This window comes from Bactrocera oleae, chromosome 4 (assembly GCF_042242935.1).
Source record: "Bactrocera oleae isolate idBacOlea1 chromosome 4, idBacOlea1, whole genome shotgun sequence".
NCBI classification, from domain to species: Eukaryota; Metazoa; Arthropoda; class Insecta; order Diptera; family Tephritidae; genus Bactrocera; species Bactrocera oleae.
The window spans coordinates 36,813,549-36,828,203 of record NC_091538.1 but is presented as its reverse complement, the minus strand read 5'-3'; the positions used below and the strand labels follow the sequence as shown (position 1 = coordinate 36,828,203).

Genomic DNA, 14,655 nt, shown 5'->3' with positions numbered 1-14,655 from the left:
TAGGAAAACTGAACATTCGAATGTTTTCTGTTCATGTTTGTGGGAATATATACTAAACTGACTTTGTCCTCATTTAATTTTAGGGTCAATGTTTAAAATCAAAATACAAAAATGCATAACATTTAATTGTAGAAAATGCAAACTCATTTTTTGTGCCATTTTATAGACCATGGGCATTTAATATCGTTAACATATTGATCGATGGGAAGTTTTATCAAGTTACATCAAGTGTTATAAAAACAAATCAAATCGAACTTAAAAATTGTTCAATTATCGTAAGTAATAAAGATAGAAATTATGTATATACAATCAACTTTATACATGCGGGCAATGTGTAGTGTTTTAATACTTCTGGCCCCATTGCCATACACTTAAAGTAATTTTATTATATCAGGAAATTTAAGCACTTTCATATTAGTTCGTATACGTATTTTCCCATTTTTATTCGCCGAACAGGATATATGAGGTTTTCTACGAAGTTTGTAACACCCAAAAGGAACCGTCGGAGACCCTATAAAATATATACATACATACCATGACCAACTGAGTTGATTTAGCCATGTCCTTCTGTCTGTATATATGCGAACTATTCCCTTAGTTTTTGAGATATCTATCTGAAAGTTTGCATACAATCTTGGTTATTCAATAAGTTCATTTGTCGGAACTGCCGATATTGGACCACTATAGCATATAGCTGCCATACAAACTGAACGTTCGGAATCAAGTACTTGTATAGAAAGGCTTTTAATTTGACGATATATCTTCACGAAATTTGGCATCGATTATATATTTAAGCAAATGGTAATAAGTGGTATCTCAGGAGAAATTGTTTAGATCGACTATAGCATATGGCTGTCATACAAACCGACTGATCAAAATCTTGTAAAGAATTATTTGCCGCGTCGGTATGAATTAAATCAATCCAAGCGTTTTAACCGAAGAAAGCTAATAAATATAATATATATTTTCAAACACACATACATACTTATATGGCACAAGTCTAAAATATATTTGATAATGGTTATGCATATGGAAATTTCGTTATTATTTATTTTTGATAATTTTAATGACACGATATCAATATATCAACTGGCCGGTAGACACTGGGCGTAACTTTACCCGAAACTTTAAATGCGTTTTACTCGAAATAGTTAGTTTCAAAAAGTCTTAAGTTTGAAATTCAACAAATAACATTTTTTTTCTAATTCTAAAAGAATCAGTGAAGTCCAAAAATATAGTGTAAAAAATTATCATCCGCAATTTAGCGAACATTTTATTTATTTATTTTTTCGTTTCAGATCTCAGTCGTGACAGACTTGGCACGCCCATACTTCAACAGCTTGTAATAGTTTCCAGTTCTTTTATGTATTGCTAAAATATGAATGAATACCTTGTTAATAGATAGTAAAAATAGTTTTTTTTTATAAATAGCACCAGAAAAAACACCTCAACGTTATATATATTTCACACTTCTTACATTTTTACAATTTGCGAGGGAGTTAAATATAATATAATTTGTTTACTTAACGGTTGTTTATATGACCTAAAAATATAATCGAGATAGATATAGGGTATACATATGTATGTATATATTGAGGAAAAATTCTTGATGAGACTTGGTACTATAAGAAAGGTGGTATTGTAGATGGGCAGGGTCGGACTATTGCTACGAATACAAAATTTCACTAATCTAAAATTTATAAAGACTAAGCCTTACATACATAACTTAAGATACATAACTGTAATTTGGTACAGGGGATCGCAATAGTTAGAGGCATCTGTGTGCTGAAAATTTTTAAAAAGTGAGCGCGATCCCGACCCCTAATCGGTTTAACGTACTTATTTCCTCCTTAGACAACGTGAAATCGGATTATAACCACGCCTACTTCCCATATAACAGTTGTGTTGAAAACTACTAGATCGTAGAGCTACGAGCGTTATTTTTGAGATTTTTTAGTGAATTTTACGAGTAATTCTAACTTTTGTTTAAAAAGATTTATTATGACTATTTTTAAGGAAGAGCGGGTATTTGTAACGAGTTTAATTTTTCTTAGCACTGTCAAATCTCAACGTATAAGCATATATTGATTAGAATACCCGAAAATATTATTTAAACTTTAACCTAATCTAACAAAATATCAAAAAATTGATTTTATTTATTAAATATATTGTAGATATAATTAGTCCAGGAAAAGAAGTAATGATCATGTTTAGGTTGTTTAAAACATGTAAGTATTTTGGAAAATTCAAATGTTAGCAAGACGTGCCCTGGAAGTCTACGTGTAATATAAGAAAAATTAATTATTTGATAGCATAAAATAGACCTACATATATTTTATTAGATAATCTTGGTTCGGTTATTTATTATCTATTTTATTGTACTCTGTGTATCTCTGCAAGCCGTTTCGTATCTCAAATTACAACTATTAAATTTTATATTTGTTAATTTCTCTACAAAACTCGAAAATAGTAAAGTAAATAGTTCTTAATTCAAACCGGAGCTTTCGCAATTTTTATTTTGTTTTTGTTTGCGCATTTTTGGCATACAAAACAAAAATTGGTAACATTGTTTTTTTTTAAAGAATTACATTTACTTCTTCTAGAAATGTCTAAAATCGTCCATTGGTACTATAGAGCACATAGTGAAAACATCAGGATGGACTATTCCAAATGTTTTACCCACATACATAGCACATGAGCGCCATAAATGCTCAAGGTACAAGAAAAGTGTATTAATAGCAACATTTATGCTGAGTTTACTTTTTTATACTCTCGCAACCTGTTGCTACAGAGTATAACAGTTTTGTTCACCTAACGGTTGTTTGTATCACCTAAAACTAATCGAGTTAGATATAGGGTTATATATATATAAATGATCAGGATGAAGAGACGAGTTGAAATCCGGGTGACTGTCTGTCCGTCCGTCCGTCCGTGCAAGCTCTAACGTGAGTAAAAATTGAGATATCTTTATGAAACTTGGTAGACATGTTTCTTGGTACCGTGAGACGGTTGGTGTTGCCGATGGGCGTAATCGGACCACTGCCACGCCTACAAAACGCCATTAATCAAAAACAAATAAATTGCCATAACTAAGCTCCGCAATAAGATACAAGACTGCTATTTGGTACACAGGATCACATTAGGGAGGGCATCTGCATTTAGAATTTTTTTTTAAAGTGGGCGTGGTCCCGCCTCTAATAGGTTTAATGTGCATATCTCCTAAAGCGCTAATGCTATAATAACAAAATTCACTAGAAGCAAATTTTTTTAGCACTTCTATTGACGGTGTGAAATAGTTGAAATCGGGTGGCAACTCCGCCCACTCCCCATATAACGGTACTGTTAACACTACAATACTAAAAGCGCGATAAATCAAGCACTAAACACGCCAGAGACATTAAATTTTATTTCTGAGATGGTATAAATTGGCTTTATAGAAACCGCGTTCAAAATTAGTCAGTGGGCGTGGCACAGCCGACTTTTAGGTGAATACCCATATCTTGAGATCTGCTCAACCGATTTCAACCAAATTCGGTGCATAACGTTCTTTTCATGTTTCTATGTCATAGTGCGAAAATGGGCGAAATCGGACTACAACCACGCTTACTTCCCATGTAACACCATTTTCAATTCCATCTGATTCTTTCACTTTCCACTATACAAATCAGGTAACAATGATTATATCGGGGTAAAACTTTGCGTGAATAATGTAATTAAAGTATGCCACCTTGCGGCCAAAAATTGTCTAAATCGAACCAAAACTGTTCAAACGCCTAGGTACTAACTATGTGGACCCCAGTGCCTATAGTTGACCTTCTACCGAAAATATCAGTCAATCCACAAAGAAATCTCAAACGAGTATACCATTTGACTTTGCGAGAGTATAAAATGTTCGGTTACATCCGAACTTAGCCCTTCCTTACTAGTTTTTATTAGAAAAATAATATGGTACACTGAAATCACGTGTAGATAATTTATTTTAAGCTGGTCTTTAAAAGTAATGCTATTGTATTGTTGTCAAAATCCGACGAAAGTAGGTTAGTGCTTGACAAGGTCTAATTACAAAATTGAATTAGATGTTGCGCAATAACTTTCCTCTATTTAGTGCGTACTTGTAGTTGAGGTTTGGCTTTACCTCTCAATCTGTCCGTCTGCATCTGACTGACACAATCGAAGTCAAGCATCGCAATATGTATTTGTACGTACTGTAAATTTGTATACAGGCATATGTACACACATAAACTTATTTATTTATAACTATATGCATTTGTACGTATGCATATAAGTACATATGTGCACCCACTTACATTAGAAGCACGAAATAACAATTAAAATCCAACCTACGTGAAATATTTGGGGCATCCCAGACTGGGGATATTGCGCAGACATTTGAAAATAAATATCATTGCGGAACGCAGATAGATGTTTTAAAATCGAACTGGAAATATATTTTACATTTTAATATTATGAGAGTGCAAGCGATGTCGGCTTCAGTACTCTTTATGATCGACAGTGGTACATAAATTATACAAGTTTTGTACATCTAACGCTTATTTGTACCACCTAAACCTTGGTATACAAGTAGAATAATGATGCGAACTGAAGGGTATAGAATATCATATGCGGCGAATCACGCCTATAAAGGACTTTTTAAGAACGAACGCAAAGTGTAATAACTCAGTCACCAAATAAGTTCCAGTTCTTTTAAGCCTCGCAAAAACTTAAAAGCACTTACATATATGCTACATATGTACTTATGTATGTAAGTATATTTTGAAGTAGTACTAAACTCGGCGATTCTAACTGAAATTTTACCATTAACATCTCGTACGACAAAACATTGCAAAAATACCAGTCTTATAACTAGATGATTTAAAGACAGGGGGTAGGTACATAAACTTACGTGAATATTTACAGTCGTAGTCTGAATGATTCACTCCTCTTCTTATCAATGAATACCCATTGCAGCCACATTTTTGCTTGTGACTCATCGACAATGTAACGACCGTTATGTTGACCTTGATTAATACATTTATTTTCAATATACGAAATATTATGAATATACAAAAAAAACCCGTTCGTATCCGAAATTCGATTATATGCATACTTGCAAACATGCGGACATAGTAAAGATAATGTTGTATTTCTTTAGAAAGGAATGTGAGTTAATCAAGCATACTGTGACGCATAATTATTTAATATTTATTTATGTAAGTGCTCTTGATGTGGAGATACTCAACTTTACGGCCGTCTTCAGAGTATTTTCAGTTTTCAAACAATAAATCAGGAATGTTTAAGCGTACATACATATGTATGTACATACTTTTAGTTGTCAACCTGCGTCGTCATGAGTTTAAGTTTGTCTCATGATCGGACACAAGTAATATACATACATACTTGTAAAATAATAAAATCAACAAGTAAGGAAGGCCTAAGTTCGGATGTAACCGAACATTTTATACTCTCGCAAAGTCAAATGGTATACTCGTTTGAGATTTCTTTGTGGATTGACTGATATTTTCGGTAGAAGGTCAACTATAGGCACTGGGGTCCACATAGTTAGTACCTAGGGGTTTGAATAGTTTTGGTTCGATTTAGACAATTTTTGGCCGCAAGGTGGCATACTTTAATTGCATTATTCACGCAAAGTTTTACCCCGATATAATCATTGTTACCTGATTTGCATAGTGGAAAGTGAAAGAATCAGATGGAATTGAAAATGGTGTTACATGGGAAGTAAGCGTGGTTGTAGTCCGATTTCGCCCATTTTCGCACTATGGCATAAAAACGTGAAAAGAACGTTATTCACCGAATTTGGTTGAAATCGGTTGAGCAGATCTCAAGATATGGGTTTTCACCTAAAAGTGGGCTCTGCCACGCCCACTGACTAATTTGGAACGCGGTTTCTATAAAGCCAATTTATACCATCTCAGAAATAAAATTTAATGTCTCTGGCGTGTTTAGTGCTTGATTTATCGCGCTTTTAGTAGTTTTTAACAGTACCGTTATATGGGGAGAGGACGGAGTTGCCACCCGATTTCAATTATTTTCATATCGTCAATAGAAGTGCTAAAAACATTTGCTTCTAGTGAATTTTGTTATTATAGCGTTAGCGGTTTAGGAGATATGCACATTAAACCTATTAGAGGCGGGACCACGCCCACTTTTTAAAAAAAGTTTTAACTGCAGATGCCCCTCCCTAATGTGATCCTGTGTACCAAATAACAGTCTTGTATCTTATTGCGGAGCTTAGTTATGGCAAGTTATTTGTTTTTGATTAATGGCGTTTTGTGGGCGTGGCAGTGGTCCGATTACGCCCATCTGCAATACCAACCGTCTCACGGTACCAAGAAATATGTCTACCAAGTTTCATAAAGATATCTCAATTTTTACTCAAGTTAGAGCTTGCACGGACGGACGGACGGACGGACAGACAGTCACTCGGATTTCAACTCGTCTCTTCATCCTGATCATTTATATATACATAACCCTATATCTAACTCGATTAGTTTTAGGTGATACAAACAACCGTTAGGTGAACAAAACTATTATACTCTGTAGCAACAGGTTGCGAGAGTATAAAAAGGTTAATGCAATATTCAAGAAATTAATTATATAGTAAGTACTCGTACATATAAGTATGTAATAATATAATATTTATTAAAGGCAACCAAAATGCTAAAAATTTAATAAATTGGGTACATAAGAAAAAAACTGAACTAGAAAATCAGACACCATTATGGTAGTAATATGGGGTTTAGACCAATGTCAAGATTGATTTCATTCATATGCAGAGGTAAGCTGCTGTATGGTATACCTTCAAAGCACTAGTTGTGATGTAAGAAGCAAATTTTGCATTTTCGGCATAAAAGGTCGACAAATTGTATGGTGCAAGCCAGGAACTACCCCAGAAAACCAAATTTTGTTGGTAAAGTGAAACACGGTCGGGGTTAAATTATGGTGTGGGGTTGCCTGGCGGTGGTGGTGTGGGTCAGCTTGAATTCATTGAATCGACAAAGGATAAATTATCATAAATCATCTTCGACGTTAAACTTGACTCTTATATATTTTTGTTTTATCATTTTGAACTTCAAACAAGAAACAGCGTTAACTTTCGGCTGCACTGAAGCATATTATAGCTTCTCAGGTACATGTTTTATCCCATAAAGGAGGATAAAAAGATCTTTATATTGATTGTGATCGGTCAGTTTATATGACAGTTATATGCTAAAGTGGTCCGATATTGACAGTTCCGACAAATGATCAGCGCATTGGTGAGGTAAGGGCGGGCGACAAATTTTTCATCGATATCTCAAAACCTGAGTTACTAGTCCGTATATATACAGACGCACAGAGCTACATGTATTTTTACTTTACTTCAAAAACAAAAAAGAGTCGGCCGAACGCAGACCTTTTTGGTTATGTGTATGGTATACAGCTATGGACAGAGACTTAGCGCACTTTCTTATACTAAAATACAATACTTAATATAGATACATTTGAAGAAAGTAAAACCGGTATATTATACAAACACCATTCATTACTTCACTAACAACTAAAATAATTCAAAATGCTTAGTTTATTATAATAAAAATCCAACGTTTGTTTCACTTGACATTATAAAGTCCAAATTGATTTCGACATGTATTTAGTGCACTGTAAAAGATCTGTAAAGCATATTATTATAACCTGATTAATACTTTGTGGAATAACAGTTATTGTTAATCACCGCTTCACATCTGCGTGGCAAGTCTCTATCAACCTATGGCATCTGTGTAAAGGAATAGAGTTCCATTCTTCCTGCCCAAGGCTCGTCGAAATTTTTAAATTTTCTTTGCCCAACCTTTCCTTTATCATTCCACAAGTTCCTCGATCGGGTTTAGATCTGGACTTTGCGCTGGCCAATCGGGAAGTGAAATTTTTTCTTGTGTAAGCCAGTTTTACATCACTTTTGCTCGTATACAAGTATTTTTGCAGAAAGATCCAACTTACTGGCATAACATTATATATATATGACTCCAGTATATTCTTTAGTATATCAAGATATGAGAATTTATCTATATTCCCTTCTATCTTTACTAGTGGTCCAACTCCATGCCATGAAAACGACCCCATAACTTTTAAATTTCCTCCACCGCTTTACGGTCTTTTTTGTATATCTTGGATTGGTTTCTTGGTTTTTCTCCCGATGCACAAATGTTTTCCCATCAGGCTTCTATACCAATGCGGTTTATTTTAGTTTCGTCCGAAAACAGTGTCCTTTTCAAAAATGTAAATCTTTTGATCTGTGACTGTGAGTGCGCTTTAATATTTTTTTTCGACAACAGAGGGTTTTTCCTGCTCAAACGCCCAAACAAATTATGTTCATTTAACCGTCTCCGCACTAGTCTACTTGACACGTTTAAGGCCAATTCTGCATTCACTTCGACCATTTTTGCACGTAAGAGTTTAAAAGGATCAGCTTTAAAGTTTTGAAAATTATTTTATCCTCGCGGGGGGTGTTTTGCGAGGCGGCGCCTTACGAATTTGGTTTTGAGTTAACAGATGGGGATCACTCTTAATATTTTTGATGGCATTGTGCAGCATTTTTTTGGGAAAATTTCTCTATATTAGCAGTTTTACTTGGTTTGTACCGTTTTGGTAAAGTTCACAAATAATTCTTCTTTTTTTCAAATGCACAGCATTTTCCTTTTGTCATTTTATTTAAATTTTTAATAATATAAAATATTAAATGCAACTTCACAACCGAGAGTAGTTGTTTGTTAGACCAAACACAACTAATAGTCCAGTCATTATAGTAAGTTCACCTCGGAATTCAGATACCCTTGTATATTGACACCCTAAAAGTTGTCTCAAAACCTACATATGGTAGGGTGTACGCAACTATTAAATTTCAAGGTCAAAAGTCACAAAATCGGTTTTTGGCGCTTTTTTTGTAAATATCTCATTTCCTATGGGTTTTTTGCTATTGGTATTTATTATCAATATTGTAGAATACAAAATTCTCTACAAATTTTGTTTAAAAATTTTTTTCATACGGTGAACCGTTTTCGAGATAGAGGGCTTAGAGCGCGCAGTTACAGCATCACTTCAGGTCAACCGGTGCCTCCGATCAAAAACGCGTCATATATAGTTGATGAACTATCGATAAATCAATGATTATAAATATTTGTCAATTTTTATTAACTATTATATTATATTTTATCATTTTCTTCATGCCTTAAATCTTTATCTTTTCAATAATACTGATCACCGTTTCCTAAAATTAAAAAATAATGAAGGGAAAAACTTAAATCTTACTATAATTATATTCCCATTATCACTAATGACATTTTAATTAGAAAATAATTAAGTGCATCTTCTTTAAAGTCTGTAAATTTGTAAATAATAGGACAAGATATTGATTTACTCATCATTTTAATTGGGCGTACACTGTCTTACGAACAAGAAATTTTCTTTAAAAAAGTTGGGAAAGGCAATGTAAAAACGGAGATATACTCGACTAAAAGTTTTGATAATTATCCTCATTCCAAAACACATATTTTATTTCTGCACGCATTAAGTGGGTGTAACACAACTTCTGCGCTTTTTAAAAAGGAAAAAAAAACATTTTTAAAAGTTTTTGAGAAACTGACCAATTTGGATGAACTAGCTGCAGCATTTGAGGAAGAAAATTGTTCGGCCCAGAGATTATTAGAGAGTGGAACTCAAACCTTATTGGCAGTCTATAATGCTCCGAAATCTGTGAAAAGTCTCGATCATCTTCGTTATATGCATTACGTCAAGTCTACAAAACTTAATAAACCTGTGCAGCATTCAAATATTCCACCAACAAGTGCAGCTGCTCATCAACATTTCGAACGTGTATATTATCAAGTTCAAACTTGGTTAGGGCATTATTTGGAACCCCAGGTATGGGATTGGGCAATGCGAAACGATTTTCTGGAGCCTATCATGACAATTTTACCACCTGCTCCAGAACATTTGCTAAATACAATTTTTTGCAACTGCAAGAGTGGTTGTGGTTCGCGATGCGGATGCAGGAAAGCGGGCTTGCAATGCTCTTTAGCTTGTGGCCAATGTAATGGGCAAGCTTGTCTCAATGCTCTACCATATCAGAGCGACATTAACTAAGATGGAACTTTTGACCCCGAAATCATGGAAGAACTTGAAACAAATGTCGTTGAAGACGATAATGAAGACCAGTTTGAAATTTACCAGCAGCCGGAAGACGGCGATGAAGAGGAAGAAGATGATTAAAATTATAAATTGTAGTTTTTGTACCCTTTATTCCATTTTTTTACTTTTAATAAAAATAAATGTATTGAATGATATTTTTTAATACATTTTTTTTATTTTTTTTTATCATGTGAGAAGTTATTAATATTAATAAGGTTTAAATTCAAATATAATTCCTATATTTTCATTAACAATTCTGCAATTTCATGGGCAGGTAAGTGTTGTTAAATAAATTAATACTGAATAAAAAGTGGATAGGTTAGGAAAAAATGATAAAATATAATATAATAGTTAATAAAAATTGACAAATATTTATAATCATTGATTTATCGATAGTTCATCAACTATATATGGCGCGTTTTTGATCGGAGGCACCGGTTGACCTGAAGTGATGCTGTAACTGCGCGCTCTAAGCCCTCTATCTCGAAAACGGTTCACCGTATGAAAAAAATTTTAAACAAAATTTGTAGAGAATTTTGTATTCTACATAATTGATAATAAATACCAATAGCAAAAAACCCATAGGAAATGAGATATTTACAAAAAAAGCGCAAAAAACCGATTTTTGTGACCTTTGACCTTGAAATTTAATAGTTGCGTACACCCTACCATATATAGGTTTTGAGACAACTGTTAGGGTGTCAATATACAAGTATTTACAGACTTACAGCTGGGTATCTGAATTCCGAGATTCTTACCTAATTTAAGCTTAAATGACTGGACTATAATGACCGAAAACTACAACTGCGCTAAATCATTGTCCAATGAATTTAAGACAAAATTTAACAAAAACAAATGAACAACATCTAAATGGAAATGATAACGGTTATTTGCCTACGCATTTAAAGAGGCGAGAGAAACAGTATTGATCTACTAGTAATAAATTAATAAAAATATCGCTCCCTTACAAGTAACAGTAATATTTCTAATTATCAATGGAAGTGCACTAAATCTATGTCCATATGTACATATGTTAAGTAACACCAGAGAACTTAAGATTAGGAAATTGCTGTTATAAATTTGGCCTTGAAAATATTAGAAGCGGATATTCAATACATTATGGTGGATTAGGGAATTCCCGTCTTAAGTATTTCTTTGAAACTATAGGTAGGTATTATGCATATTGTTCTACCATATTCATGGTAATTCATTGCAAGCAAAATGTGAGACCATCATCCCAACATACAAATGAAAAATGCAACACGATCTAAGTGTTGCGCAGTCGAGCCGCACAAATCTTTACGAAAATTTTGTGAAAAGGAATTCAGAAAAACTAGACTCGAGTTGCTGGACTCTTTTTGCTCGTGTGAATGCACAGAGCGACACCAAAAGAGAATTTGACGAAAACGAGGGTCAAAAGAGTCTGTGTGTAATAGCTGTTTAAGCGTAGTTGTAGTACGATTTCGAGCATTTTCGGAATAAAACGTAGAAATGTCGAAATAATCTTATGCACTAAATTTGGTTTAAATCTATAGGATTTCATTCAAGGGTTGGTGATCCCACTCGTTTTGTTCAATTTTAATACAAATTCCTTTAAAGCCTTATGCGACATCTTGAATGTGAAATTTAATATTTCTGTCGTAGGGTATAACGATCTTTTATTAGTTTCCAATAGCCGATATTTTGGAAGTGGGCGTTATAATCCGAATTCAGAAATTTTCACACTAACTACGGAAATGCGGAAAGGATTCATTCCCAGCAAGTTTGGTTGACATAGATTTGGTGCTAAAGCAAATATCATACAGGGTGAGTTAATAGTAGTTTAATTTCATCCAACATTAACACTAGAACTACGAACCGATTAAAATGACCGGTTGCATCATTTATTTATACCATTTCTTCTTTATTCCTATTTAATATTATATTTTACGATAATGTCATGATTTTTATTAAATTTATGTATAGAATAATATTATAGATAGTTTTGTTCTTACGATTCTAATTTTTAGAGAGAGAGACACCTATTTGAAATAGGTTTACCATATATATTCGTATATTCGTAGTTCTAGTGTTAAAAATATGTATTTTTCCACAACTCTTTTTTCGATCGAAGCAATATCGGAAATTGTACTATTTTAACATCTTTAATCTTATATTATATTATAATTTTAATTTCAAAACAAGTAAGGAAGGGCTATGTTCGGATGTAAAAGAACATTTTATACTCTCGCAAAGTTAAATGGTATATTCGTTTGAGACTTCTTTATATATTTTAATAATTAGAAGTAGGAACTGTTGCCTTAGTTATTTACTTTTCACTCACAGTGAAAATAATTAGAGCAATTTGTAAACTAAGTTTACTCAAATTATAAGAAATCGTTCTTGTGCTTTTTGTATACTCTTATAATTGATTTTATATAGAATGAATTACAACTGTATTGAGAAGTATGAAAAGAAATCGTTTTTGAACAATGAATAACATTTTTTATTTATTATATCGATATTATTATACATGTTTAGCTTAAAAATAATAAATATTAACAACTTCAAAAATGATATAATATTATTATATTAGTTTGTATATAATATTTACAAAATTAAACATAAATTTTTATAGAGATTCTTATACATATATCCAAATTATATTTCTTTTTTCCTTATACTATTTAATTTCTATCATATATTTATACAATAATGTCATATATAATAACAAATTATATATATATTAATTTAAATTTTCTTAATTAGATTATTTACATATTTTTCTTAAAATTGTCTTAAAAACTACTGTCAAAATTCCTATACCATGTTTGAAAATGCCCAATCAATTTGTGTACCGGCAGGTGTAGTTGAATATTCTGCACCAAGCAGGGAACTAAAGTTTTTTTCTTGGAGCAGATTTCTTATTGCAGTCCCTGTAGACATTAAACAAATGTCAAAATCTCCAACAATTAGCACATTTTGATTGCCTAACTTAGAAGTAAGGACTTCCTGAAGTTCTACAATTAATTATCTGACAGAGAAAGCTGAATTTCTATATAGAACCAGAATATTAATATTGAAACATATAAACACAACCGCTTCTAAAACTTTGCGGCCTGAATAAATTTTCTTTACAGCCTTTGATTCTATAGAGCAAGCAATACTATGCTTTGCATATATTATAATGCCCCGTTTATTTCTGTTGGTTGTTTAAGTGCTATCTATCCTCAGCTCGTTAATTGGAGTAAATCCTGGTATATCAAAACTTTCGCAAGGATAACTTCAAGATTCTACAAAACATAAAATATCTGAAGATAGCATCAAACAGTCGCTTTTCATATCATGAATGTGAGCGTGAAGACTCTGAACATTATGGAATAAAATTTGATGTCCTGATGTTCGGGAAATCATAAAATTGAAACTTGTTGTCAAAGCTTTATTTGTGTTCAATTCCCTCAGTTCCCTAAATACGGGATCCGATTCAGAAAATTTGTTAGGAGGAAAAACATTTCCTATTATGAATAGACCTTCTGCAGAAGTAGCTCGACTACAAGCGACATATATTGAAGCTCTAGGCAATTGTTTCAATTGAAATTTGTTCAATTCTTTTATATTGAAAAGATTTTAGAACTTTTTCAATTGGTGTCCAAGAACTTTCTAGAGGATGAGGCTTTTTTGATCGTGCTATCAAACCAACAGAAGGTTCCAAAAATTTAATCCACAGAATTGTTGGAAAAGAACAATGGAAATCAATTTGCATAAGTTGTCCAGCTGCCCATTAACCAAGCCATCACACGTGTTTATGTTCACTGTAATCATATATTTGGCGGAGGTTTTTAGTGTCAATTCATAGGGCAGTCCCTGCGTTTCAGAAGTTTTGAAAAGTTTAACTCTTTCCAAAATATTATCACTTTCATTTATACCAATTCCTTTAACTGAGTCTTTTGCAGTTGAAAGGAAAGCTTCTGTTGGGATTCGACTGAGCTTAAGGGCATTGAAATTATTTGTCTCTTCATTGGACCAAAATAAATGTATGGCATCATCGGGAACTTCTTTGAAATTAACTACTCGTGTTTCAATGAGTGATATGTCCTCATTTGTCATAGTACCAGATGCCATATGATTTAATGCAATTGCAAAGGCCTGATCCTCCCGTTGTCTCATTATCTCTGTTAATTCAAAGTGTTTAAATAACTCCCACAAAGGGGAACCAACTAAAGTGCTGTATGCATCATTGGGATTAGGAGAGAATATCCACCTATCTCCAACAGGTGAGAGTTGCTTCAAATCACCAAACACTATGATCGGTATACCACCGAAGGGGCTGTCTGTTTTGAAAATTTGTTTTAATCTCGCATCAACAGAGCTGAACATATCGATATTTCATCAATTATGATTAATTTTAAATCGATAAGTCTGAAATACAATGAATTTACTGTGTCATTGCTGAGTGGCCTCAACTCTCTATTCAACTGATTAACAGGTAAAGAGAAT

General features: G+C 33.1%; 1 protein-coding gene across 20 annotated transcripts in view; it reads right to left on the bottom strand.

Moving 5' to 3' along the window:
- Zasp52 (Z band alternatively spliced PDZ-motif protein 52) overlaps positions 1-14,655 on the bottom strand; it is a 76,050-nt gene that overhangs the window by 47,984 nt on the left and 13,411 nt on the right. The gene's annotated exons all lie outside the window — the stretch shown is intronic.